This window comes from Pinus tabuliformis, chromosome 2_2 (assembly GCF_031772625.1).
Source record: "Pinus tabuliformis cultivar Carrire ecotype Pingquan chromosome 2_2, CPIR1, whole genome shotgun sequence".
In the NCBI taxonomy this organism is placed as follows: domain Eukaryota; kingdom Viridiplantae; phylum Streptophyta; class Pinopsida; order Pinales; family Pinaceae; genus Pinus; species Pinus tabuliformis.
Window position 1 is genome coordinate 1,130,033,800 of NC_142300.1, and position 27,961 is coordinate 1,130,061,760.

Sequence of the window (27,961 nt, forward strand, 5' to 3'; positions counted from 1 at the left end):
TTGCATGAACTTGGATCCTCTGCCCACCTGTAATAGCTTAGTACAAATTTTGTTGCCTTTGTGTGCAAATTCCTTTGAATTAACTCCAAGAAGACAAGTTAGTATAAAATGTTTTCAAAAGTTATGAAATGCCCACTTGCAAAATTTTCAATTTGTTTTTCAATTTTTTTTTAATTGTTTTATTTTGTTATATATATATATATATATATATGAATTGTTTTGATTTTTTTTTTTATATTTTTGATTTTTTTTTAAATAAAATACGAAATTAAGAAATTTATTACAGCAACCACGAGCTTGGCATGCTTGTAAAAGTGTAGAAGAAAACATTTATAGATAAATAAAATAAAAAACCAAAAATAATGGACATCAATCAAATGCCCTTAAATTTTCCGCAACACAACACTTTTTCTCAAAACAAATCCTAACAAAAATACCAGGACAAATCTTTCAACGGTAGGACTTCTGGAAACGAGCACGGGCACCGCCACCTCCAAACTTCTTCAGCTCGTAGCGCCTATGATCAGCCACGAGCATGGTCCTTTCGTACCTAACGAGAATATATTTAATCTCCTTCTTTGACAACTCATCAACGTATTTTTGGTAAAAGGTGACCAGGGATTTTGCAATGCTTTGTCGAATAGCATAGATCTGTGATGTGTGACCTCCTCCTTTTACCCTAATTCTCATATCGACATCGGCAAAGCGGTGGCAACCTAGCAGAAGAATGGGTTTCGAAAACCTTGTAGCGGAGAATCTCTGGCTCGATTAGCTCAATAGGGCATTCATTGATCTTGATCAAACCTCGCCCTCACTTGCAGTATGTCACCGCAATGGTCATATTCTTTCGGCCGAATCACTGGACAGAATCCACTACCGCCTTTGTTTGATAGATTGTATGTTTCTTTGTCCTGATTTCACCTTGGGGTTTCCACACTACTCTGCGATACAAAATTCTCAACAAACCTTGGAACTTAAAGCATTACTAAGGAAGAGAGCTTGTCTCTGGCTATCAATCAAAGTAGCCACTATCATCTAGAGAAAAGAGCAACATGCAGTGAAATAGTGGCCACAACTACTACTCGACAAATAAGTACCCACAATCCACAATTTTCCAAGTGATGAGAGAAAAAGCCCGATTTTAGCATGAGGAATTGGCGCGATACTTTCCATATTTTACTAACAAAAACCTAATTTTCCTCATGGATTTTCAAGGATTTAGGTTTTTAGTTGAGATCTCCATTATTTTCTGGATTTGTTGTCATCTAGCCATCTTGATACCACTCTGAGTTGTAATTACAAGCGCCTATTCACTGCCAACGAGTGATAGACCAGATCAGGCCAAGAAAAATGGTACTTGGTCCCTTCCTGAAAGCTGCGAATGGAGTGGATATACAGAGCCCTACCCTACGAAAAGCAGAAAAGAATTTGTGTAGAGAAGCGTTGCTTCTCTAATTTTATTCACTTGACTCCATTTCTCCATGGCACTTGACTCCATTTCTCCATGGCGAGGGTATGAATATGATAAGTGCGACGAGCATTTTTGCGAGGTTTTGGCGTGTTGGGTGGTGAATGTGGACGTGTACAGATGATCTTCTGCATGGCAATGGATGCCATTCTCAGTCAGTAATCTTTATGCTTCCAGGCTGAAGTTTGATTTGAAACTGTGAAGAAAATAAAACAGTGTGGCAGCAGTCGTTCGCCTCAAAAGCATGCTTCAATACTAAATGCAGAGCCGCATCGACTGAGACATGGAGAGTAATATGGATTCTACGCTCGGGAGAATTTGTAGAGCTTTGCGATTCATGCGAGTTTGTGTATGAGAAAATGAGATTTTGTGAAACATTTCACTCAGATGATGCTGCCTGGAGGATATGCAATACATATCAAAAGCCTGTCCATTGTGGATGCATTTCACTGACTTGATTAAATTTTATTTCTCTTTTTTTTTTTAATTGTTTATTTTGTATTGTGTTAAAAAGTAAAAAAAGAAATTAAATTTTATTCTAAGATAATTTTTATTTATTTTTGTGTTACGTTAATTTATTTATTTTTTAAACTAAAATTGTTTTATTTTGTATTCTCTCAAAAAACTAAAAAAATAAAAATTAAACCCTATATTTATTTTTTCCTTTAATTAAAATCTTTTAAAAAGAAATTAATTTTTTTTTTATAATTTTATTTATTTATTTTGTATTGTTATTAAGAACTAAAAATTTAAAAAATGAAATTTATTTTGTATTGTTTTTTCTTTAACTAAATTTAAAAAACAATTAAATTTTATTCCTAATTTTTTTTTAATTTTATTTTAAAATCAAAATATTTTAAAAAGAAATTGAATTTTATTTTAATTTTTATATTGTTTTAAAATCAAAAATTTTTAAAAATAATTTAAAATTTATTCTAACCCTAAAAAAATCTGGAAAATTTATTGATTTAGGATGAATTTTTTTTTTTTTTAGCAAATTGAGACAAGTATATTGCAAACCCTGAAAACATTTATAAACATCCTACTTTCTGATCCTTGAGATCATGCAAAAATGCAGGAGGAGAGCATACTTATTCGAGATTGAAAATATCACCCTACCTACTCTATCCTAATTGAAAATTACAAACCATTACGTGTAATTAAATTTCCAATATAACCATTCATGGAATAGTAATAAAAATATATTCATTTTCAATTTTGCAATTCTAAAATGAAAATATACAAGGATGATCGAATCTAGTTTTTGTGAATGTGATTTAATGGAATAAGAACAAAAGCAAAATTGATATAACTTGGTACCTGCTTGAAACCATCGAAACCATCTTTTGATAAGGCTTTCATAGGCGTGATTTCCACTCTGATTCAGATCATGCTGCAACTTCTCTTTGTCCTCTTCATTCTCCTATTCGAATAATTGTTCATCATCAGATCTACAGGATTCTTCGAATGTTAATTCATTGTTTTCTTCTATAGTAGTTAAGCTTTTGGCTGCTATCAAGATTTTTCTTCGCAAGAAGAGGAGATCCTAACATTTGCTAGGATTTGAGTGAGTTGTTCCAAACTTATACTCATCGTTTTTCCATATATACATATGGATTTTGTTTTTGTCTTCTTTTTTTGTGAATGGGGCTTTTTTATTCGTATTCTATTTCTGTGTTTTCTATATCAGAATAGACTTTAAATGAAAATGCCTAAATGCAATTAACCCTAAATAAAAATGATCCTAAATGAAAAATGCTTCTTAAACAATCCTCCTATCTAGCTTACATCTAAGTTTGCTTCCTCGGCAACGACGCCAAAATGTTGGGCGATTTAATTGTATGCTAAATCCCTGTCATTTAATTTGTCAACCCAGGGGTTTCGTAAACTTAGAAGCAAACCAAAATATATGGGACCTCGGATGAAACTGGTGTAGGAAGTTTGTTTAGAATGGGAATGCATATTACAAATCTAAACTATTTTGAAAAGAAAAGATTCAAACCTATTTTTATGAAAGCATAAAATTGTTTGATCAATGGCATTAGTTAACTTTAGAAGATAGAGAAGAGTCTCTTGTTCAAGAGTCCTGATTGTCCTACAATATTTCTATAATAACATTTCCAAATGTCTAAGAAATCACGAAAGAAAGCATATAAATGAAAGCAAGTAAATATTGTTTTCAGTTCAGTTCTTAGTTCATGGAGAAGAGTCTCCTAACTTAGGAGAACCTGATTGTCCTTCTCACATAAAAACTAGCTATTGAAATGAAATCAATCTTCACATAAATGTAATCTAGGAAAGCATATAAGAAAGTAGATCTTGTTTCAATTCAATCTAGCTCATGGAGAAGAGGCTCCTAACTTAGGAGTTCCCGATTGTCCTTGTTGGAATTTCTAAGTCTATCTTTTAGAAATTCTTCTTGTACTATCTGATTTATTTCTTCCTACTTGTTTTGTTAATTACCAAGTTATTTACCATGTAAATATTGAAAATAAATACAAGTACAATCTCAACACATACAGATCATCAACTGAAGGAAAACAAGCACACAAGTGACACCATTATTTTTGGACTAATGTCCCTGGAAAAACCCAATGCTAGAAAACTGGTGCAACTATTCAGAGGGTTTTATTATTATGCAGCTTCAGAATACAATCTGGGTGCCAGAAATGTCTCACCCAATAAAGAATTCCCTCGGTAGTAGTTCCTCTCGGTCGAAGACATATATTCTGGCTAAATCACCAAATGAACGATCCCACAGCAACAATACAAATTTCGTTCTTCTGCGTCACCCTGATAAGGACTACATCACCCTATCTAGCTCTCCATCTCCATTCAGTCCCACGAAAATTTCCCAGCGCTGCCTCTAGGGCCTGCGTCAGCCTCTCTGGCCTAGCGTCAGCCTGTCTAGTCCAGCATCAGCCTCTCTAGGATCTATGTCATCCTATGGAGCCTCTGCGTCTCCCAGGCTGGCCCTCCTCAGGTTCTGTGTAGGTCCTAGGTGCCTCTGCATGGCCTTTAGCTACCTCTACGTCAACCCTCTCTCGACTTCTGCACTGTTTCTCCCGATACTATCTCTGCCTCTTTGCTACTGTATTCATTGCCCCTCAGCTGCAATTCTGATCACTCCTTTGATTTCCTCAATAATCCCTGCCTCAGAAAACTGAATTCTTGATCAACTCGGTGTGTCCTCCAACTGACCCTCAAGCCTCCTCTTATACTTTTCTTTTTGACGATTCAACGGCAGAGATTAAGTCCCTAATCAACAGCTAAGATTATATCTAGCTTGATCCATGAATTTTGGACCATTCTAACTCAGTTTTATATTAATTCACATTAATATTTTATTTTTCCTAAGTTTAGACTTAGGAATTGCATTAAAAATATTAATTATTTTAATATCTCCCAAACTAGTTAGATTCTGCCCAAACCGTTTCTGGGTCTTGGAGATCTCATGTGGTTTAGCCTGTCCACCAATTTTCATGGCTAGATCACATCCGATGCTACCCCAAATCAACACTCCCTCTTAGTGAGGATTGTGCTCTAGTAATACTCCTCACTGAGTATCAGTGCCGATGCTAGGCCTGCTGCCCAACATCCTATGCATTGTTTCATCATGTACTGCTACCCATGGCCCTACCACTACCACTGCTGCATCCATACGATAGCTCCCTCTACATCTGTGTTGCTGCCCATGGCCCTGTCACTGCCACTACTACATCTGCACTGCATACCCTCTCATCATGCTGCATCGTGCTGCCCATAGCACTACCACTGCTAATTGTTACATTGCAACTCAATTACTAAGAAGTAAGCAACTGATCTACCAACTCTAACATCTTTGTCATGCTAGAAACACTCTTGATGCTGAAGCTCCCTATGTTGTTAACAAGTGCTCCCTCTCTAACCTCTGCACTACTACAACAACTCCATGCATCTTGCACCGTTTCCTCACGTTGTCCTGGGACTCCTACAGTGTAGCTGCCTCTGTTGCTCCATCCGCATTCATTTCTACCGACATCTGGTAGTCCTGCTACTCCTCTTCGGGGCTCCTGTAACAACGTATAATCCAAGAGGTTTGGTACCTCAAGTATCCTGAACCTCATTGTCTGCAGTCCGTCTGAATACAGCTCGATGTCTCCCCACTTCCTCTCAATTGGTGCATGAGCACTCATGCAACAGTCATCATCTGTCTCCACTTCTTTCTCCACCCTCACTAGCACAGCCTTGGTCTCAGAAGCCTCTCCCTTTCTCTTCTTCCTTGGACACTAGCTCGCATAGTGACCCAGTTCCCCACAGTGGAAGCATTTGACCTTGGAGAGGTCCTTCTTCTTCCATTTCTCCTGCTTTCCCGCAGATGCAAGGGTAGCATCCTCCTCTTCCTCCTTCTTGACTCTGACCCCGTTGCCACTGCTTCCTGCCTTGGTTAGCCTTCTGATCTCCTCTTGACGAAGAGTCGCCCATAGTTCCTCCCAATCTGGAAGGGTTGACCTACCCAGAAAGCTCTGGACAAATACCTCCCAATCCTCTGAGACTGCGTTCAACGTGGTCCTCTAATCCAGGTGGACATTGGTGGCCACCTGCCAAGTCCACCTGGACCCCCACCTTTGTCTTTCTCAGCATTTTCAGTTTCCTTAATTGTAGCACAACTTACTATTTTTAGCAGTTTTTCGGGTCCTGAACTTCCGGAGCCATTTTGAGGCCCTAAACGACGTTTTTTGGGGAATCTGGGGGCAACACGAGTCCATGGACTGGTGTTGCCCGTTCCAACAATGATAGTGCTCGGATAGATCTTTCTAATGAGCTATTGTACGTGTCAAACGGAGATCATATGCCAAAGTTACGACCCCGGGAAGTTGATGTACCAACTTACCCCCAAATGGGGCCCACAGTTTGGCGTTTCATCTCCTAGGGTTAGGTTTTGGAATGTTAAGGGTTTTCCATTGTTTCTCAACAATAAATAGGCCTTCGAGCCTCATTGTAACACAGTTCAGAGGCATGTAGCCATCACATCTCTTCTCAGAGATAAGCTACCATCGCCCTAGCTAGTTTATTTCCATTTCTGATTGTAAGCATATTTCAGTATTTCCTATTAATGAAATGAAGTATTATTTCCGCTCGGGATATAAGGAGTTAGGGCTCGAACTGGTTGAACCTTTGCAAGACCAGCCTCACAAATCCCGACGGCCTCCCATGGCGGACGAGAAGAAAGACGAGGGGGCAGGAGATCCCATCAAAATCTTGCTCGAAGAAGCGCTCGAGCGACAACGGAACGCGATGATGGACAGCTTTGCGCAGATCCTTCAGCGGCTACCCAGAAGCGGCGCATCAGCTTCCAGCAGCTCCTCTAGAAACGCCACACCCTTTAAGGTACAAGTGAATTTTGAAATCCCCATATTCGAGGGTCAGATAGACGCCGATGCCATAGATAAATGGTTAAATCTGCTAGAGGGTTATTTTTCTGTTCATGAATTTTCGAGTCGGGAAAAGATTGTTTTTTCTCTTCTCAAAGCAGCCCCCCACGTCAAGGACTGGTGGGAAACCTACTGCGAGCAGAAGGATGAAAGTACTGGCTCACTATTTTCAGCTGCACCCACCTGGGATTCGTTCCAGGATGCCATCAAGGAGCAGTACTACCCTGTCGGGAGCTATGAGGATGAATACATAAAGTGGACCACGCTGCGGCAGGGAAGGGACCAAGATGTGCTGGAGTTCACCAATCTTTTCCATACCCTTCGCACAAAGTTGGGTATCAGGGATTCGGAGCAACATTTGATACTCAAATACCGTGGCTGCCTGCACAAGTACATTCAGGAAGAAATACAGTTCCTAAACATCCCCTCGCTCGGCGCAGCATACCGGTATGCCGTCAAGGTCGAGCAGAAGTTTAAACAAAAGAAGCGAGACTTTGGATCTATGAATCCAAAGCAGGGGAAAGGTGCCCCTAAACCACAGAACAAAGGACAAAGCCAAGGCGGGGCAGCCCAAGACAACCAGCCGAAGCTGCAAGCAAAGAACAGCGCCGCGAAGCCGAGAAAGGACACTGGAAAATGGTGTGAGTTCCATAAGAGCTCCACTCACAACACAAGTGAGTGTCGGGCCAAGCAGTCACTGGTGGCTGAGCTAAAGGTTTCAGAATCAGATGCATGTTCCGACTCTGAGTCAGAACCCGATAAGGGGTATGAAAAAGGGAAGCAGATCATTGATGCGGACCCCAGCGCCACTGTTGCTACCGCAAAGATCCAGAAAAATGAACCCGAAGATCCAGAGGAGGAGGAGCGTCTCTTTCACTCCCAGATGTGGGTAAAGGGCTCCCCGATACAGTTCATTGTTGATAGCGGGAGTCAAAAGAACCTCATTTCGGCAGAGGTCGTGAAGCGGTTGGGCTTACCGACCATAGCCCATCCACAGCCATACACCATTGGGTGGCTTCACTAAGGACGAGATCTTCGCGTGAGCCAGCAGTGTCGCCTTCCGTACAACATCAATCCCTTCACGGATGAGGTATTGTGTGACATTGCTCCCCTTGAAGTTTGTGATGTATTACTAGGACAACCATACTTGTGGAAGCGACATGCTGTGTATGAATCAAGGCCCCGTGCTGTTATTATCACATTGGGAAATAAGTTGTTCAGGATACCAGAGGTAGCACCACCTGCCGCCATCTCTTTGATTACTGCAAAACAATGCAGTAAGATCATTTCCAAAACCAGGAAATTTGTTTTCCTGATGATACGCCCTCAAGGGAAGAAGAAGACAGTGGCCGCGACCTCCAAACGGGGTCCCTCTGCACGGCAGCTGCAGATGGACAAGATTGTGGAGGAGTACGAAGACATCTTCACCTCCCCGGCAGGGGTTCCTCTGCACTGTCAGGTCAAGCACTCCATCGATCTGACCCCAGGTGCGCCGCTACCCAATGGACCAATTTATCGGCGCTCCGTTCTGGAGAACAATGAAATCAAGAGGCAGATTCAGGAGCTCCTGCAGAAAGGTCACATTCGTCCGAGTTCTTCGCCCTGTGGGAGCCCGATAGTGTTGGTACAGAAGAAGGATGGGACGTGGAGACTCTGTATTGACTATCGGGCGTTGAACAAGATCACTGTCCGTAATAGGTACCCGATCCCGCGGATTGATGACCTCCTAGACCAACTAAAGGGGGCGAAATATTTTAGCAAGATCAATCTGAAGTCAGGATATCACCAGGTACCAATCGAACCCTCAGATGTGTGGAAGACTGCCTTCAAATCCAAGGAGGGCCTCTTCGAATGGTTGGTCATGCCTTTCGGATTGACGAATGCTCCTGCAACCTTTATGAGGCTAATGGATGACATCTTGCGGCCATTCACCAACTCCTTTGTAGTAGTATACTTGGATGACATTCTGATCTTCAGCCAGAGTTGGGAAGAGCACCTCCACCACATCCGACAGGTTCTCCAAACACTGCGGCAACACAAGCTATGTGCGAATTTGGAGAAATGCACTTTTGGCATGACCGAGGTTCAGTATCTGGGATACATCATTGATGAACAGGGGGTGCATGTCGATCCAGCCAAGGTCCAAGTCATTCGGGATTGGCCCTCTCCAACCACTCTAACAGAGCTCCGCAGCTTTCTAGGTCTTGCCAACTTCTACCGCAGGTTTGTGTTGGGGTTTTCTCATATTTCTTGGCCCTTGAGTCAAGTCACCAAGGGCGGGGCGAAAGCAAAATTCTTTTGGTCTGAATCTCAATAGAAGGCATTCAGGGAGTTGAAGGATCGCCTCTGCACGGCACCAGTGCTCGCGTTACCAGATTTACAACAACCATTTGAGGTCGAGACAGATGCCTCTGACTATGCTATTGGGGCAGTCCTTACTCAACATGGACATCCAGTGGCATATCACAGTGAAACACTTTCAGACACAGTCCGGAAGTACCCCACTTATGATAAAGAGATGTATTCCATTGTACAGGCCTGCCGACAATGGAAGCATTACATTTTGGGGAAGGAAACGGTCATCCACACAGACCACCGACCTCTGTAGTTCATACAGACCCAAGGGAAATTACAGAATGATCGCCATCAGAAGTGGTCTACATACCTGCAACAGTTTCACTTGAATATCAAGTATAAAAAGGGCAGCACCAATAATGTTGTAGATTGCCTCAGTCGACCACCGATCATGGCGCTAACCACCGTGCTCAACTCTTGCGGGCATGAGACTTCTGATTGGCCACTTCTCTACAAAAGCGACCCAGAATTCAGACACTCTTGGAGGGTCGGCAGGTTGCAGATTTTCACCTCCAGGATGCCCTATTATGCCACCTCGGTCACCTTTGTGTTCCTTCAAGCGAGCGTGCCAAGATGATTTGGGAAGCACACTACAGTCGGGCTGCTGGGCATTTCGGGGTTGAGAAAACAGTGGCAGTACTGCAAAATTATTTCTATTGGCCGAATCTTCGACAGGATGTTGGGAAGTACATCCGATCATGTACTGCCTGTGCCATTGCCAAACCGACCATTAAGAAGCAAGGCCTCTATACCCCGTTGCCTACCCCTAGTCGACCTTGGGAATCCATCTCCATGGATTACATGTCAGGCCTTCCTTCCACTAAGCATGGAAATGACTGTGTTTTTGTGGTCGTCGACAGGTTCTCAAAGATGGCCATTATGATGGCCTGCAAGAAGAATATCACAGCAGAAGCCACTGCTAAACTCTTCTTCGAACGAGTGTGGGTGCACTTTGGGATCCCACAGTCTATCATCTCAGATCGGGACAGTCGGTTTCTCAGCACATTTTGGTCCAGTCTTTGGTCAATGCTGGACACCAAACTCACGAAGTCCACAGCCTTCCATCCTCAAACTGATGGCCAGACAGAGGTTGTCAATAGGATGATTGTGCACATTCTGCGCATGTATAATTCAAAGCATCCACGCACATGGGATGAGAGCCTCCCCTATGTTCAGCACAGCTACAACCGAGCTCTTCATAGCTCCACTGGCCATAGCCCTTTTCAGGTGGGTTTGGGATTCCAGCCACTATGTCCCATTGATGTGGCCATGCCACTTGCAGCCACTCACATGAATTCAGCTCATGTCCAGTCCGAAACAGATAAGGCCACCAGCTTCATTGAGCGCATCCAACATATTCGCCAGCAGGTCCATGACATTCTTGAGAAATCAAATGCCAAGTACAAGCAGCGACATGATCAACATCGGGTGCCACACAAGTTTCAGGTGGGCGACAAAGTCTGGTTGCATTTGCAAAAGGAACGCCTTACTGGAGCCTATCGGAAATTGAGACCACTCCGATATGGTCCTTACACCATTACTAAGGCTGTGGGAGACAATGCATTTGAGCTCAGCATTCCCCCATTCCTTGGCCTGCACCCAGTGTTCAATGTGGACCGCCTTCGGCCATACTTTCCACCATTGCTAGACACATCCGACATTGCAGAACAGCTCAAACCCACAGAATTAAATCCAGATTGCCTGGAACAAGCTGCCACTGATCGGATCATGGACACACAGATCAAGAACACTCGCCAACAGAATATCCAACTGTATCGAGTTGTCAAAGCAGGCCAACTCCTTCAGCAGGGCAAGTGGCTCACCAGGGAACAAGTTCAGCAGAAGTTTCCTCATCTCATGGAGGAGCTCAACGCAATGGGGACCATTGCTTCCTAAGGGGGGAGGAATGATCCAGGTGGACATTGGTGGCCACCTGCCAAGTCCACCTGGACCCCCACCTTTGTCCTTCTCAGCATTTTCAGTTTCCTTAATTGTAGCACAACTTACTATTTTTAGCAGTTTTTCGGGTCCTGAACTTCCGGAGCCGTTTTGAGGCCCTAAACGACGTTTTTTGGGGAATCTGGGGGCAACACGAGTCCATGGACTGTGTTGCCCGTTCCAACAATGATAGTGCTCGGATAGATCTTTCTAATGAGCTATTGTACGCATCAAACGGAGATCATATGCCAAAGTTACGACCCCGGGAAGTTGATGTACCAACTTACCCCCAAACGGGGCCCACAGTTTGGCGTTTCATCTCCTAGGGTTAGGTTTTGGAATGTTAAGGGTTTTCCATTGTTTCTCAAAAATAAATAGGCCTTCGAGCCTCATTGTAACACAGTTCAGAGGCATGTAGCCATCACATCTCTTCTCAGAGATAAGCTACCATCGCCCTAGCTAGTTTATTTCCATTTCTGATTGTAAGCATATTTCAGTATTTCCTATTAATGAAATGAAGTATTATTTCCGCTGCATCTTTGTGTATATGGTTATCTCTGTAATTCGTTGCGTTCCTGTTTAAATTCGGATCATCCTCACCAACATCTCCTCATCTGGCGTTGCCCCTATGGAATTCAGCTGATCCCAGATCTCCGTCAATCATCTGAGGAAGTGATCTATCTACTCCCCCTTCGGCATCTTGTATGACCTCAGTTGATTTTCTAATAAGATCTTTCTCTGCACGGAAGTTTGTTAATATAACTTATTTAGGGCATCCCACATATCATTTGTCATATTATTCTCGGAAATATGTGTCACCACATGATCCTTACCCCATCAAGGATAATGCACTAACTCTCACCATTGCATCCTTGTACTTTTCATTCTCAGCCGGGTCAACTGGGATTGCTATTATTTTCAAGGCGAAGTGCTTGAGGTGATCCCTGTATAGAATGGACGAGATCTTGGCCTTCTAGACTACGAAGTTAGAAGATCCATCCAATCTATCGTGATCTTTCAACACATTCACTGCCATTTTGTTGTTTCTCTTTCGACTATTTCAAGTCTTTCTACTTCCCTCATGGAATTCCTCGGATTGAATCCCTCTGAGCCTCGATTTTCGTCTTGGAAATTCCTCTGCCAATGTCGACATGCCCCACTTTGATCATTAGTACAACTGCACCACTGATCCAGATTTCTTAGCTAGAAATCCTTGATAGAAACTCCCTCCTCCTTGGTCATGCCCTGTTCGGTATTGTTCTGACCACAGTATCCCACCAGCTTTGCTCCACAACTTACTCACACCCTCCTATGACCCAACAATTTGAAGGTTGGAGCCTCTAGGCTCTGCGCAATCTCGGCACTCGCAAAATCTGCACCTCCTATCCATAGGCGTCAATCCTTCCTAACTGAGAAAGATGATCGGGCACTATGTAGGTCAGGCCTTCTCCTCTCTGCCACTACGTTGATCCTCCTCTTGGCTCGAACTGATGACACAGGCTCTCTATGTCACCCCTTATTTGCTGCTTTCTGCTAGGAACAACTTTTGTCACTCGGGATAGCTATTTCTATTGTTGCTGGTCTACTCAGCTGATGCCCTCAGTTATCCTGTGATCTACGACCACGTTCTATTACCATGTTGGAATTTCTATGTCTAACCTTTAGAAATTCTTCTTGTACTATCTAATTTATTTCTTCCTACTTGTTATGTTAATTACCAAGTTATTTACCATGTAAATACTGAAAATAAATACAAGCACAGTCTCAACACATACAAATCATCAACTGAAGGAAAACAAGCACACAAGTGATACCATTATTTTTGGACTAATGTCCCCAAAAAAACCCAATGCGGGAAAACGGGTGCAGTTATTCAGAGAGTTTTATTACTATGAAGTTTTAGAATACAACTTAGGTGCCCGAAATGGCTCACCCAATAGTGAATTCCCTCGGTAGTAGTACCTCTCAGTCAGAGACAACTATTCCAGCTAAATCACAGGATGAACGATCCCACAACAACAATACAACTTCTGTTGCTCTGCGTCACCCTGATAGGGACTACGTCACCTTATCTAGCTCTCTAGCTCCAATCTATCCCATGAAAATCTCCCAATGCTGCCTCTAGGGCCTTTATCAGCCTCTCTAGCCCAGTGTCAGCCTATCTAGCCCAGCGTTAGCCTTTGGAGCCTCTATGTCTCCCACATTGGCCCTCCTTAGGCTCTGCGCAGATCCTAACTGCCTCTATGTGGCCTCTGGCGGCCTCTGCATGGTCTATAGCTGCCTTTGCATCAACCCTCTCCCAGCTTCTATGTTGATGCTCCCGATACTATCTCTGCCTCTCTACTATTGTATTCGCTACCCCTCAGCTGCAACTCTGATCACCCTTTGATTTCCTCAGCAACCCCTACCTCAGAAAATCGAATTCTTGATCAACTCGGTGTGTCCTCCAATTGACCCTCAAGCCTCCTCTTATACTTTTCCTATTGATGATTCAACGGCTAAGATTAAGTCCCTAATCAATGACTAAGATTAGATTTGGATTGATCCATGACTTTTGGACCATTCTGACTCAGTTTTATATTAATTCACATTAATATTTTATTTTTCCTAAGTTTAGACTTAGGAACTCCATTAAAAATATTAATTATTTTAATATCTCTCAAATTGGTTAGATTTTGCCCAAACCATTTCTGGATCTTTGAGATCTCATGTTCTTTTGCCTCTCCACCAATTTTCGTGGCTAGAGCATATCCAACGCTACTTGAAATCAACAGTATTTTTCACATAAAAACTAGCTAATGAAAGGAGATCAATCTTCACACAACAAAACATGGCCATAACATGAATTCATACTGAAACTATCTACAAGTATTTACAGCAAAGAAATAATATGAACATCCAAAATTAAAACTAGTATATTCACAACTATGAACATTACTCTACAACAAAGTGTACTTATCTTGGTATGGGGATCCTTCCATTCCTCAATGAGCACACATGAACAACTATCACACCTTAAGAATCAAACAACACCCATAACACATGATTTAGAGAAAATGATATTATTTACGTTGAATGAACAATCATAAATCTGATGCTAATGAATATGTTATCCCAAAACCTTCTCCTAATAGGCTGCTAATTAGGAAGACCTTGAGTAACTGTTTCAAACCAACTTTTGGCTGAGGCTTAGCCTCCTCAACCTGAGAGGGCTCTCTCACTAGGTTAAAGATTTTAGTTAAATATTAGATGGCTAACTTTATGAAAAATAAGTGAAGAAATATAATTGGTTGAACACAATCAATAAACATCCATTGGGCTTATGGAGTCAGAAAATGTTTCAGTATCACAGCAAAATTAGCTTTACATGGAAGTCAAGGCATCGAGAGTTCAATATATCAGTAACACATAACAATATGTAGGGAACACTGTCTGCAAATACATGAAGGAAGTTAGAGAATTTTTAATGAGTTCTAAGTAACATGAATTCATACCACTGCAAGTGAGGAAATGAGGGCAACCATAAGACAATCAAACATTAAACTCTCTTCTGAATCCTGAGTAATAAAGCCAAATCTCTGTAGTACATAAAAAACACAATCTTTCACAATAACATAGTATGAATGTTCTTTGAAAAATTTCCAACCCTTGGTGCATTACACCTCTTGTCCTTTATAGAGCTAATTACATTCTTGGATTCCTTCCTCAAACCTGAGGGGAATTTCGAATTTACTTGACATTGACACCTATTCATACTTAAAACAAACTATTAATTACAACTAGCTGTTAACTGACAGTCCTAGAATCCTAATACAACTAAGAGTGTAACTCCTTATTATGCTAGCAACAACCTCAACTATGGAATAAATTTGGTCTTTGAAAGCTGTCTCTCCTCAACTTTGGCTTTGGTGATGACTTTAAACTCCATGCTAGCCTTCGATTACCTGTCCTTTGACTGTCCTAGAAACTAGGAAACTACCCCCTGTATTGTTGCTTTGGTTTTCAAGAAGATTCTTCGAAGTCTTTGCTAACCATGTTGACTCTTTTAATCACATGACATGCATTAAATTAACCATAGACCCTACTCCTATACTTGTGCTAAGACAAAAATGCTTGAATGTTGCATGAAGCATGACAAACCGATTGAGCTACAAAATAACTACTATTTTCGTAGTGTAGGATTTGGCATTTGTATATGTCTTTCATTTCTTAAATCTACCTTTGCTTAGGGTTCAAACTTTCTTAAGTGGTCTTCTTATATCTTTGCAGTAGCAACCTTTCAAAATAATCTCCTTTTCCTTTCGAAATAGATCCACAAACAATAAAACTGGCAGCTACAGCAGTTTCGCAGCGCGCTACAAAAATGTTGTTCAATACATGTCACCTACAACAGTTTCGTAGCGCGCTACGAAACTGTTGTGTGAGTCAAAAACACAGTTTTTTCTCAAAATTGTCATTCTTGAGATTTCTTTATAGTTTCACCATATGCTAATGGGCCACATAAATTTGACATTATCCATCCAAAAACAATCTTCAAAAAGGTAAGTTCCACATCAAAATTGTATTAAGACTCCTCACTTACTGTATGGTTCATTTAGGCTGAAGCTGTCCTTCAAGTTCACTCAATGGAATCTTCAAGTATTCAATTTGTCTTTTCATCATCTAATTTTAGTTCTTAACTTACCATTGATCCTTCTGATATATCTTGCCTCCTTTATTGTAGGGACAGTCCAAGTGAAATATTGAGCATGATTGTCAACTACTTCATGTCTTGGAACTTTTCCATCTTCCCAAATGGCTTTTACTCTTTTGAAATTGGATTTTTCAACTGCATGTTTCCTTGCCCTTTTCTTAAGTTGAGCAATCTCAAGATTGGTAGACATCAATTTCTTTTTGACCTCCTCAAAGCTACATTCTTCTTCTTGAGTGCTAACTGCCTTGTTTTTGTCATCTTTGTGCATTAGTGATGGTTGCACTGGTGAAACCACAGGCTCTTCAAGGAACTCTGCTACCTCCCCTGTCTCACTTATCTCTGGCTCTACCTCTTATGTTGACACCTAATCCGAAACGGATGAGGTGAAGCCGGACAGTCATCTAGAAGATGAACTGATCCGTTTCTGTACATGTATAAATAATAATAGTTGAATGAATAATATCACTAAGTTGATTTGCGCTCATTAATTTCTGAGCTAACCTGGCCTGACATGGTATCAGAGCACAGGTCCCAGGCTTCAGAAATAGCGTAACTCCTCTGCTGCCATTGCTCCCTGGCGCACCAGCGCTGCATACGCTCTCTGAATGGCCTGACATCTGCTCCCTTCTGACAGCGCTGCATACGCTGCGTTGAGGACCGTTCAAGAAAATGAAGACCTGCGTTTATGGTTTTGAAGACACTGTGACTGCGTTTTGAAGAAGCCTGCGTTTTGTTTTTGCAACGTATTGTGGCATGACATGTTGGACTCAGATGATGCAACCGTTTCAGCGTCGAGGTATAGGTATCGAAACTGAAATAAGGAGTAAACTTAGAAATCTCCATTTCGTGCATCAATTCATGTTGCACATGTTGAAGACTGCGTTTGTTTTTTAAAAAGATTGGTATCACTATTCGACTGTCTACTCTTTCCATTGAAAAACTGTCACTGCAACTAATGTCGTTCCCTAGAATTGGAAACCCAATGCCACCTACAGATCAGATGTTAATTTTGACAAATGATATCATCCGATAACATACAAGTTGATGTCGTTCAATTCTCTATTCGTTTGTCTACTCTTTCTCGGCAAAGAAACTGTGTTGGTATCGTTTTCTTTTATCGTTTTTTAATCTGTGGTAAGAACTGGCATATAGCTGTGGTGACTGCGTTGCGGAAGTGTGGAACCCATGATGTGGGTGCGCCCAAGTGTGAAACTGTGTTGGTCAAGTGTGAAACTGTGTTAATATATTTGAAGCTGCGTTCTGAGAATGGTATATACTGAGCGCTCTCTTTTTTCAAAACTGTGATATATATATGCGCCCTTTTTTTTTTCAAAACAATGGTATATGCTGAGCGCCCTCTTCTTTCAAAGCAGTGATACATATATTTGAACAGTGAAGTGAATGCCTTTCTTTTGAGCAGTGATACATATATTTGAAAAGTGAAGTGAATGCCTTTTTGAGCAGTGATACATATATTTGAAAAGTGAAGTGAATGCCTTTTTGAGCAGTGATACATATATTTGAAAAGTGAAGTGAATGCCTTTTTGAGCAGTGATACATATATTTGAAAAGTGAAGTGAATGCCTTTTTTGAGCAGTGATACATATATTTGAACAGTGAAGTGAATGCCTTTCTTTTGAGCAGTGATACATATATTTGAAAAGTGAAGTGAATGCCTTTTTGAGCAGTGATACATATATTTGAACAGTGAAGTGAATGCCTTTTTTGAGCAGTGATACATATATTTGAACACCCTCGTTTTTTCTTAAAACATAATGGAAGTGATATAAAGAAATGGTGATATAAGAAATGCTCATGATATACTGATGAAATGTTAGAAGAAAAATAACATGCATAAGGCTATCACATAAGGATTTTTTTTCTCTCTCAACAGAAGTGTTTTTGGCAGAGATAAATTTTTTTTACAGAATGCATTCAATCATTTCAATGGTCGGAATAGTTCTCACTGGCAAGGAGAACTATTCTGAATGGTCCCGGATGGTAAAACACACCCTTATCTACAATGAGCTGTGGAAAGGTGTGTGTGTTGGAGAAGAAGACAGAGACCCTGTGCAGCCCACATCAGACAAAGAACTCGCCATTTGGGAAAACAAGAACAGTAAAGCTTTTGCATTGATCGCAACATCTGTCAATGAGGAAGTAAGTCGTCATATTTCTTGCTATTCCACTGCCTTTGAAGCTATACAAAAGCTGAAAGAACTCTATGATACACATTCTGCACTTGAAGTTGTTCAGCTCATGATTAAACTCTTCACTCTTGAACTGAAAAATAATGATCCTCTTGCTCTTGCATCTGAAATAAAGTCTATAATGCGTGATATAAAATCCACTAAGGTTGAGCTGGATATCTCTCTTATTGCCTTTCTCAAAGCACTCTATCCTACCTACTCCAATTATCTTGAGTCTTTACAAGCAAATGGAAACCTTAAAGATATAACCTTTGACTCTCTTGTGAAAAAGTTTGCTGAAAGAGAGAAAGCCTTTGGAAAGAAAACAGTCCCTAAATCTTCTGAAGAGACTGTTTGCCTTGCTCACAAAGAAAAGCATCCTGCTCAAGATTCTGCAAGAGGAAGAGGTGGACGAAGAGGAAGAGGAAGATACTTCAGAGGCAGGGGGGGCAGACATTCTCAAGCAGAAAAGGCAGATCTGCATTGCATTCGCTGCAAACGAAATGGATCACATGATGCTTCTACATGCAAGCTACCATGGGACAAAGTTGAGCAGAGAAGAAATCAGCAGAAAGGTAAAACTGATGACTCAGACAAAGGTAAAGCACCCGAATCTGCACACTATATTGAGGCACAATGTAATATTGGAGTAAATGAAGATTTGTTTAATGCTTCACTTGCTTCTTCGAAAAATGACTGGTTGCTTGATTCAGGAGCAACCTGTCATATGACTCATAGGAGAGATTTCTTTGAAGATTTCACTAACAATGTTGATGGAGCAGTATACTTTGCAGATCAGTCAAAAATCAAGCCATCAGGGCTTGGCACAATCAGGCTTAAACTGCCTGGTCTTCCAGACTTTCTTCTGGATCATGTTCTATATCTCCCAGAGCTGAAGAGAAACTTGCTGTCCCTGGTCCACATCCGCCAGCAAGGTCACTCCATTCACATGTTTGATGGCAAGCTTGAGGTAAGAAAGGCATCTGACCACTCACTTGTCATGAGGGGTATAGAAGAAGAAAGACTCCTTAAACTGCAAGGAACCTCTGCTCATGCACAGCATTTCTCATATATTTCTCATCATGAAGAATGTACACTTCCATCAAGTTTATTATGGCATGCTAGATTTGGGCATTTAAACTATGATAGTCTCCGCTTGTTGAAGAAAAATGGTGTTGCTGGTTTGCCTACAATTCCTAGAAAACATAAACAATGTGATGCTTGCATTCTAGGAAAGCTTAGCAAACAGTTTTTTCATGATTCACATTCAAGAGCACATAGGAAGCTTGAACTTATTCATTCAGATTTATGTGGTCCAATGCCTGTTCCTTCTGCAAATGGAAATAAATATATCATGACATTTATTGATGATTACACCAGAATGTGTTGGGTTTACTTATTGAAGAACAAATCTGATGCTTTTCAAACATTTAAGAATTTTCATAAGTGGATTGAAAATGATGCACAATCTCATATTGGGTCTATTCGCACTGATAATGGAAAAGAATATACATCAAATGAATTTGAACACTATCTTCGCCAACATGGGATTAAACATCAAACAACTGTGCCTTATAATCCTCAACAGAATGGTGTAGCTGAAAGAATGAACAGAACAATTTTGAATATGGTACGATCCATGCTTTTCTTCAAAAATGTAAAGACAATGTTTTGGGCTGATGCTGTTCTATGTGCTGCATATATAAAGAATAGATGTCCATCTAGTACTATAAGAAACAAGACTCCTTATGAATTGTGGTATGGACATGTTCCTTCGGTAAAACATCTCAGGATATTTGGTTCCACCTGTTATGCTTTAATACCAAAGGTACATAGAAACAAACTTGGTGCTAGAAGTCGTAAGTGTATCTTCCTGGGGTATTCAAACACATCTAAAGCATACCGCCTTTATGATGAAGTAAATAAAAAGTTTGTTTTATCTAGAGATGTCATTTTTCTTGAATCATCCAAATCTGACAGTGTTGTTGAGCGGCAACTTGATCGCTTGGATAGATTCACAAAACCAAAATCATTCCAAGAGTTTGATAATCAGATTCCACATCTTGAAGGGGGGATTCCTATACTAGATCAACATGTGGAATCTTCTTCTGAAGAACAATCTCCCCTGCATGACACTCCAACAACGGATGATGCTTTAAGTGATGTAATTGATAGAATTGGGAGACTCAATCTTGATTCAGACCCAACTCAATCAACAGAACAGCCTGGACCATCTCAGAAAGGTCCCCCAAAGTGGCTGACAAAGACACTTGAAAGTGTTCATCCTGATGAAATTGGAAAAACAGGAACCCGAAATTCAAACCGACAAGATGGAGGTGATGTAGATAACTCTAATTCACCTGTTGATATGGATGTTACTTATGATTGTGAATTGAACTTGTCTACAGATTTTGAACCAACTTCCTTCAAAGAAGCTGCTTCTCATGATGAATGGAAAGAAGCAATGCGAAAGGAGTATGATGCCCTCATAAAGAATGGCACTTGGAAGCTGGTTGATCCTCCATTTGGAACCAAACCAATTGGATGCAAGTGGGTCTACAAGAACAAGTACAAAGCTGATGGCTCACTTGACAAGCACAAAGCTAGGCTTGTGGCAAAAGGTTTTGCACAGAAGGAAGGGGTCGATTATGAGGAAACTTTTGCTCCCACAACAAAATGGGCCACCATCCGGACACTCTTTGCACTAGCTGCTCAGAACGGTTGGAAAGTCCATCAAATGGATGTAAAAACTACATTCTTGAATGGAGATCTAAAAGAGAATGTTTTTATGTCCCAGCCTGAAGGATTTGCTGTGAAAGGACATGAACACAAAGTATGCAAACTTGTGAAGTCCTTGTATGGCCTCAAACAAGCACCACGAGCCTGGTATGAAAAACTAATTGAGCATCTTCTGAAACTCAACTTCAATCATTTTGATCTTGATGATGCAACTTTATTTGTCAAGAAAGTTGGAAAAACAGTTGTATATCTTGTGGTATATGTAGATGATCTTTTAATGACAGGGAACAATGAAAGCTATATTGCATCCATAAAGAAAGAATTAGGAAAAATCTTTGAAATGACTGATTTGGGCTATGTTCATTACTATCTTGGCATTGAAGTAACCCAACATCCAAAGTCCATATTTCTTTCTCAAAAGAAATACATTGGAGATTTGTTATACAGATTTGGCATGACAGAGTGCAATCCCCTCTCTACTCCAATGGAACAAAACTTGAAGCTCACATCTACTGAAGGAAAGGAATTTGAGGATGCAACAAAGTATAGACAGCTTGTAGGAAGTCTCATCTACCTCACTACTACCAGACCAGACATTTCATTTGCTGTTGGAATCCTCTCCAGGTTTATGCAAAGGCCTTGTGAGGGACATTGGTCTGCTGCAAAAAGAGTTCTAAGGTACTTGAAGGGAACTCAAGACCTTGGAATCAAGTATACACAGGTGGACGACTTCAACTTGATTGGATACTCTGATTCAGACTTCGATGGAGACAAAGAAACTGGGGTATCTACTTCAGGATATGCTATGAGTCTTGGATCAGGAGCTGTCTCCTGGAGATCATGCAAACAATCAGTACCAGCAGATTCCACAACAGAAGCAGAATACGTGGCAGCAGCTGAAGCAACGAAAGAAATTGTGTGGCTCAGGAAAATTCTTGAAGATTTGCAAGTAAAACAAATACAATCTACTCCACTCATGATTGATAACACATCTGCAATAAAGTTGGCCAAGAATCCAAAGTTCCATGATCGTACTAAGCACATCAATACTAAATATCATCTAATCCGACATCATGTTGAGGCCAAAACAATCCATCTCCGTCATTGTTCCACGAACGAGCAAATTGCAGACATCTTCACCAAAGCGCTTGGAAGAGAAAAGCTTGAAAGATTCAGAACGATGCTTGGACTCACCAACATCCCTTCAGATTAAGGGGGGGAATGTTGACACCTAATCCGAAACGGATGAGGTGAAGCCGGACAGTCATCTAGAAGATGAACTGATCCGTTTCTGTACATGTATAAATAATAATAGTTGAATGAATAATATCACTAAGTTGATTTGCGCTCATTAATTTCTGAGCTAACCTGGCCTGACATCTTGTAACATTCTCAAATGTCTAGTCACAGGCCTTCTTGGCTTGAAAACAAACTCTGAGACCTGGTCATCAAATTGGAGTTTTTTAGAAGATTTAACTCTTTTTGTTTTGCTCTTACCTGCTTCAATTAAGTCTACTTGGACCAGAGGGGACTCTTCTATGTTGATAGCCTGGAGGAGATCATTCAAACTACCTTTTGAAGCTGGGCTATCATCAGTGATCACTGTCTTACCCTTTTCTTTGGCTAATTGGCTTTTGGTTATTCTTCTCTGGACTGTTTCATCAATAGATTGTTTTTGTACCACTTCCTTGATTTGAACCTTCTTCTTCTGTGACTGTTGAGGAGTATCTTGAACAATTAGTGGTGTCATAGGTTCCTTCACCTACTTTCTAGCTTTAAGTTTCTCAAACCTGCTTGACCTTGCTTCTCCTTGATGACTTGCTACTGGTGAAGATATTTCCTTAGCCCTAGGGCTAAGTCCTGTTTCAGTTCCAAAGCCAGACATAAATAGGAAAGCAGACCATTCCCTATCTACCCTCTGAAGCTCATGTAAAACCAATAATTTGATCAAGACATGATGGAACAATGATGTTTCACAAGCTTCTTTTTTCAACTGAATCTTATCAGACATCTTGCCTAAGCTTCGAAAAAGATAAAAAGGTAAGTCTAGAGATATTTTTCCAGTGAAATGTAATAGAAGCTTGAAATGGTAAGAGTACACCTTATGGTATCTTCCTTCATAGGTAAAGTATCTTTGGATGCATGTGAGTAAGTTGGGAAGTGAGTCTTTGACATAGCTCCTATGCACCCATTTAGTTAAGTCTGAGTCTATGAATTTGGGCTTCAGGAATACCCTACAAGGTGCCATTACAAATTTGAAGTTCTTAAACCATCTCTCTTAGCCTCTGGGAATCTCTGTGACTGCAGAAATGACCTCAGGAGAAATGGGTAATTCTAGCACTCCAACCTTTGAATTCAAACCTATGAAATTAAAAGCAAAATCCTTGGTTGCTTGACTGTGACCTCCATGAAGTTTTTCACAGAACCTCCAGCAGCCCACCTGTTTGAATGCTTCTTCAACCTCTCTATTCTTCATGAGAAAATCTAAACCTTTAGGCTCAGCTCTCAAGCATCGGCCTGATCTATGGTTCTTCTTTTCTTCAGACATTTATGTGAAATCCCCGTAAAGAAGACTTGGAAAAACTTGCCCTATTTTAGTTTGAACATTGCCTCGCTTGAGTTGAAATGGAGAACTGCCTCACTGGAGCCTTCAAAGAATTCTGATGTATGCTGACCCTGAGCTTACCAAGCGCTTCTTATGCATGAAAGGAACACGAAAATGACCAAGACTAATTCACCCTTACCTTACCCTTTTTGAAATTTGAAAAGAGTGCATACAAAACCCCTAACGAATCTAATGATGAGAGTGAATGGCTGCATGTGATGAGTAAGGTTCATGAACTGACACCTAATGATGAAACATTAACGAATTCAGGTGGATTTGACAACTAGACTCGATTTGACACGAATCCCCGATTTCATAGTGCATCCAGTGCAAATTCTAGGTTTTGCACTACGAAAACTCCTAACTACGAATCCCCGATTTCGTAGCGCATATAGTGCATTTTCTGAGTTTTGCACTACGAAAACTCCTAGGCAATTTCATAGCGCATGTCAATTTTGAAACAACCTAACACATGACACTTTTGAAATAATGTGGGATCTATGATAGGAGAAATAAGGTTGTTGACCTTTATTTAATAATGGAAACAAGACTCCAACTCTATGATTTAGACTCTAAAACAAAAACAATAAAAATGACTTGACCAAGACTAACATAAAACTTTGGAACCATACCAGTTGTCCAAAATTTTAGAACTTTTTTTTTTTTTTTTTTTTTTTACAATGATAATAGAATAACTGACAACTGTTCCTTTTTCTTTTGAAGGATGCTCCTCATATTTATACATGAATTAGGGATATCTACTCAATAAATGTAGATCCCTTAAATATCTACTAGATCCATACTTGTCTCAACTTATCCCTAAATACTAGATACAAATCCCATGACACATCAAGATCTCCATGATCTTTCTCCTTGGAATATGGTCCACCTCTTGAGTTGAAATTCGAATTTGATCTTGGCAGGCCAAATAAGGGTGCCTTGGAAGCTTCCAAATGATCTACAGATGTCATCAAACACAAGCCACTTTTAGGTATAAGCAAATACATGTTATTTCTCTAACTTTTAATTATAAATTCACTCTAAATACATGAAATCAATAACTTTGGAAAATGTAAATGTAAACTCATGTAGTAATGATAATGTAGGTTTATGTAATGATAATGTAATAGTATGAGGTGACAAAATGAGGATAAAGGTGAAAAATAGTGAAATTGAATGTTAGTTTTGGCGTCCCAACAATGTCCATGTCCAACCCATGCTAGGAAACTAATGTTGGGCACAGATTGCATCAAGAAGATCTGCGGACATATAGAATCTTTCTTTCTCATATCTAGGTGGATTTCGGTTGCTAGTCACATGCACTTTCAACTGAAGAGCCAAGAGATCTAACCAGTTGAATGGCGGCCAACTGATCCAACACAACCACCCAATTCTGCCGGAAGGTCTCTGTGCTTTCTTGACCATACAATCGGCATGCATAGATGAACAAGATTTGATAGGCCTTTCTGAGTGACTTAGTCTTCTAAACATGAGTGGGTGTCAATATGAAATTTGACGACTCTTTCACCCATCGCTTATGATGTCCATAGTATTCACATAAATGTGCATGCCATAGAAAAGTGCATCCATGCGATTGACCGGTTGAGTTAGGTGATATATCTTATGATAGTTCTCGATCATGAAGGTAGAAAATTGTGTTCCACTGGCACTGCTCAATGTCATAGTCTCATGATCTGTATGTGAGATAATCCAGTGAATGATGTCCACACATGGGAAGGCGTAGAACCTACATGCAACCTTATGTAAGCCTCACTGGTGGATGTTGACATATACCTGCAAATCTTCTAGATCTTCCTTGAAGTTCCTTGCAAAGATATCCTTGATTTCCTGCCATGTTATCTTCATGCCCTTCTCTATGAACAATTGTGTGTCTGCATAGACTGGAAAATTCACTGACACCTGTTCAACTTCTTCTTCAGTGCTACTCTTGATAGTATCCTTTGATGCAACTTTCTTGGAAGCCATATTACCCGTAATGATGGAGATTTTCTCAACAACTACTATACCTGGAGACAGAGAGGACACTCATGGAATGCAAATGTTAACTTGAAACCAAAATAACTACAAGAACAGACCAAGCAACAAACTTGAAAATTGTTGGGAAGAATTGCGCAATTCTGGCTCTCAGAGGTGACTGAGAGCCAGTTGGTTCTGTGCATTTCGCAGTCCCAGTTGCCAGTGGGGAGATGTTGCTGACTGGAACTACGCAATGCACAGTTCAGTCTGGGTTGGGCTGGCTAGGAATGTGCATTACACAATCCCAATGGCCAAGGTTTGGGACTGGCTCCTGGAATTATGCAGTGCGCAGCTGGAGCTAGGCCTTGGCAGCCTTTGTGCAATTCCTAGAGCCAAGGCAGAGCCTTGAGATCCAGAAATGCGCATTGCATGCTGGGGAGGAGAAAGATTCAAGCCAAGGAAGCCCAGATCTACCCAATGGCAAAATGAAAATGAGTAGATATGAAATTGTAAGTGATGTTTGGTGCAGATCTAAGTGAATGATGATGCATGCAAACAAAAAATGTGTAGGAATCAATCAAACTAGATAACAATGAAGCTTGTGGAGAGAGTCGCCACAACAACGATTGTTAGTGCAAAAAATGGGTAATGCGCGCGACACTTAGGAAAGGCAATGCAAAACTTAAAATAATAGTTCTACAAGCTAAAACAAATCAAAACACTAGTGGTCATTCAATAAATGGGTAAAACAATGTGCTCACAAGCCAAGACAACAAAAGTGACAGAAAAACAACAAAAGACTAGAAAAGGAAGACTTAACTAGAAAAGTTGCAATGACTATGCCAAAGGTTTCTAGATCTCCTCGGGAATGCCAGTGCTCCAAGATCAAATGTGCAAATTAGATCTAGCAGTGTCCATTAAATAGATTGAGTCGATTTAGGGTTTATGACGCGAAAGCCAAAAATCTAGGAGAAAGTGACACTTGGCGACAATTTCCAAAATAACTCAAGTGTGACCTCTGGACTGCCAAAAATAGATCCCTATTTTCTAGGGATACTTTTTCTATTTTTTCTTTTATCTTTTTTTAGATGGCAAGATGGCAATTGGTATAGGGGCATAAACCACACCCTAAACCGAAATTAGTTGAAAGACACTTCTAGGAGTGAGGACATGATTTCCTCAATTTTTATGTGATTTTTAATTACTTGTAAGTCTCTAGAAGGCGTAACGTGTCTAGAGGATGAGATTCCTTTTATTTGTAATGGATAGGGTTGTTTTCTTTTATAGGGGATGCTTGAAAGTGTGTTAGGTGGTGGCTAGTACCATTGTGAAATTAGGTCAAGAGGTCGTTAGGGACTATGAGGCCATAACTTGTAACTGAGTTATTTCTTTTAATTTAAGTATTCAAAGTGGCTTTTTGTTTGTTTGTGTTTTCTTTTAGGAAACCCTGTCAAATGTCTATTATGTGCATGAACCAAGAGGATTGTTTATAATCGTATTGCAGGCACATATGTCATATGACATTGAAGCCTCGAGAGTAAAGGCTTCGAAGAAGTCTGGGCACAGTGAAGGAATTTAGGTGTAGGGAAATCTCACTTAAATGTTGGAAACACATTAAAGAGGGGAACATTTTGGAGGAGACCACATTGGTCAGGTGATTTGAGCCGTAACATTGTAAGTCACAAATAGAAAATGGGTCGACCAACCTGACCCTGACTTGGGCAGAACCTAGTCAGCTTGGTTGAACCTTGAGTTAGTTAGTAGTCGAAGTGGAAATAAAATGGGTGGGGACTAGCCCAAAGCTGATCTTCTCCGCAAACCTGAGTCGAGACTTGAGTGTTGTTTAATCAACATGTGCACACAAGAAGTGTTGGGGATTTGGATTCACAAGTCCATTGTTGCACAGAAAGGTGGTAAGAGCCAAGATTGTGGACCCATAACCCATAGGCATCCAAAGTTGAACCATCTATGAATAAAATTTCCTGACCCCCAGAATCAGTTTTCATCACAATGTCACTAATTACTTTTTGTAGTGCTATGACACACTTAGCTTTGACTTTGTTTCGAACATGAATTCAAACATTGCGATATAATGGATGACACTTGATATTCTTCAATGATCTCGTAGGTTAGATTATTAATAAAGGAAATCCAATAGCTCAAATGGATAATGGTAATAATAATAATAATATAATGAACTACGACTGCAATGCCATTAACTACTTTCTCTAGTACTATGACACACTTAGCTTTGACTTCCTTGACAACATGAATTTAAACATTGTGAGATGGATGAAACTTGAGATTCTTCTATCATTTCATAGGTCAAATTCTTGATAAAGTAAATCCAATAGCCCTAAGGGATAACGATCTAAATTATAATAATAGATAATGGGATAGTTTTCATTATTCATGGAAAAGAAGTTGCGGCTAACCCACTCGAAAGAGCCACACCATACCCAAACTACGAGGCCTAACCCTAATAGACTCCAGAAAAATTGAACCCGTGCCTCATGACAGAAGGCCAAAAAATTAACAAGAGACTTCAACCAACTAAACTACCCACCAAAAATGCTTCCTGCC

General features: G+C 40.5%; 1 pseudogene; it reads right to left on the reverse strand.

Moving 5' to 3' along the window:
- Positions 1-450: 450 nt before the first annotated feature.
- LOC149197362 (small ribosomal subunit protein uS9-like) overlaps positions 451-27,961 on the reverse strand; it is a 38,975-nt pseudogene continuing 11,464 nt past the window's right edge.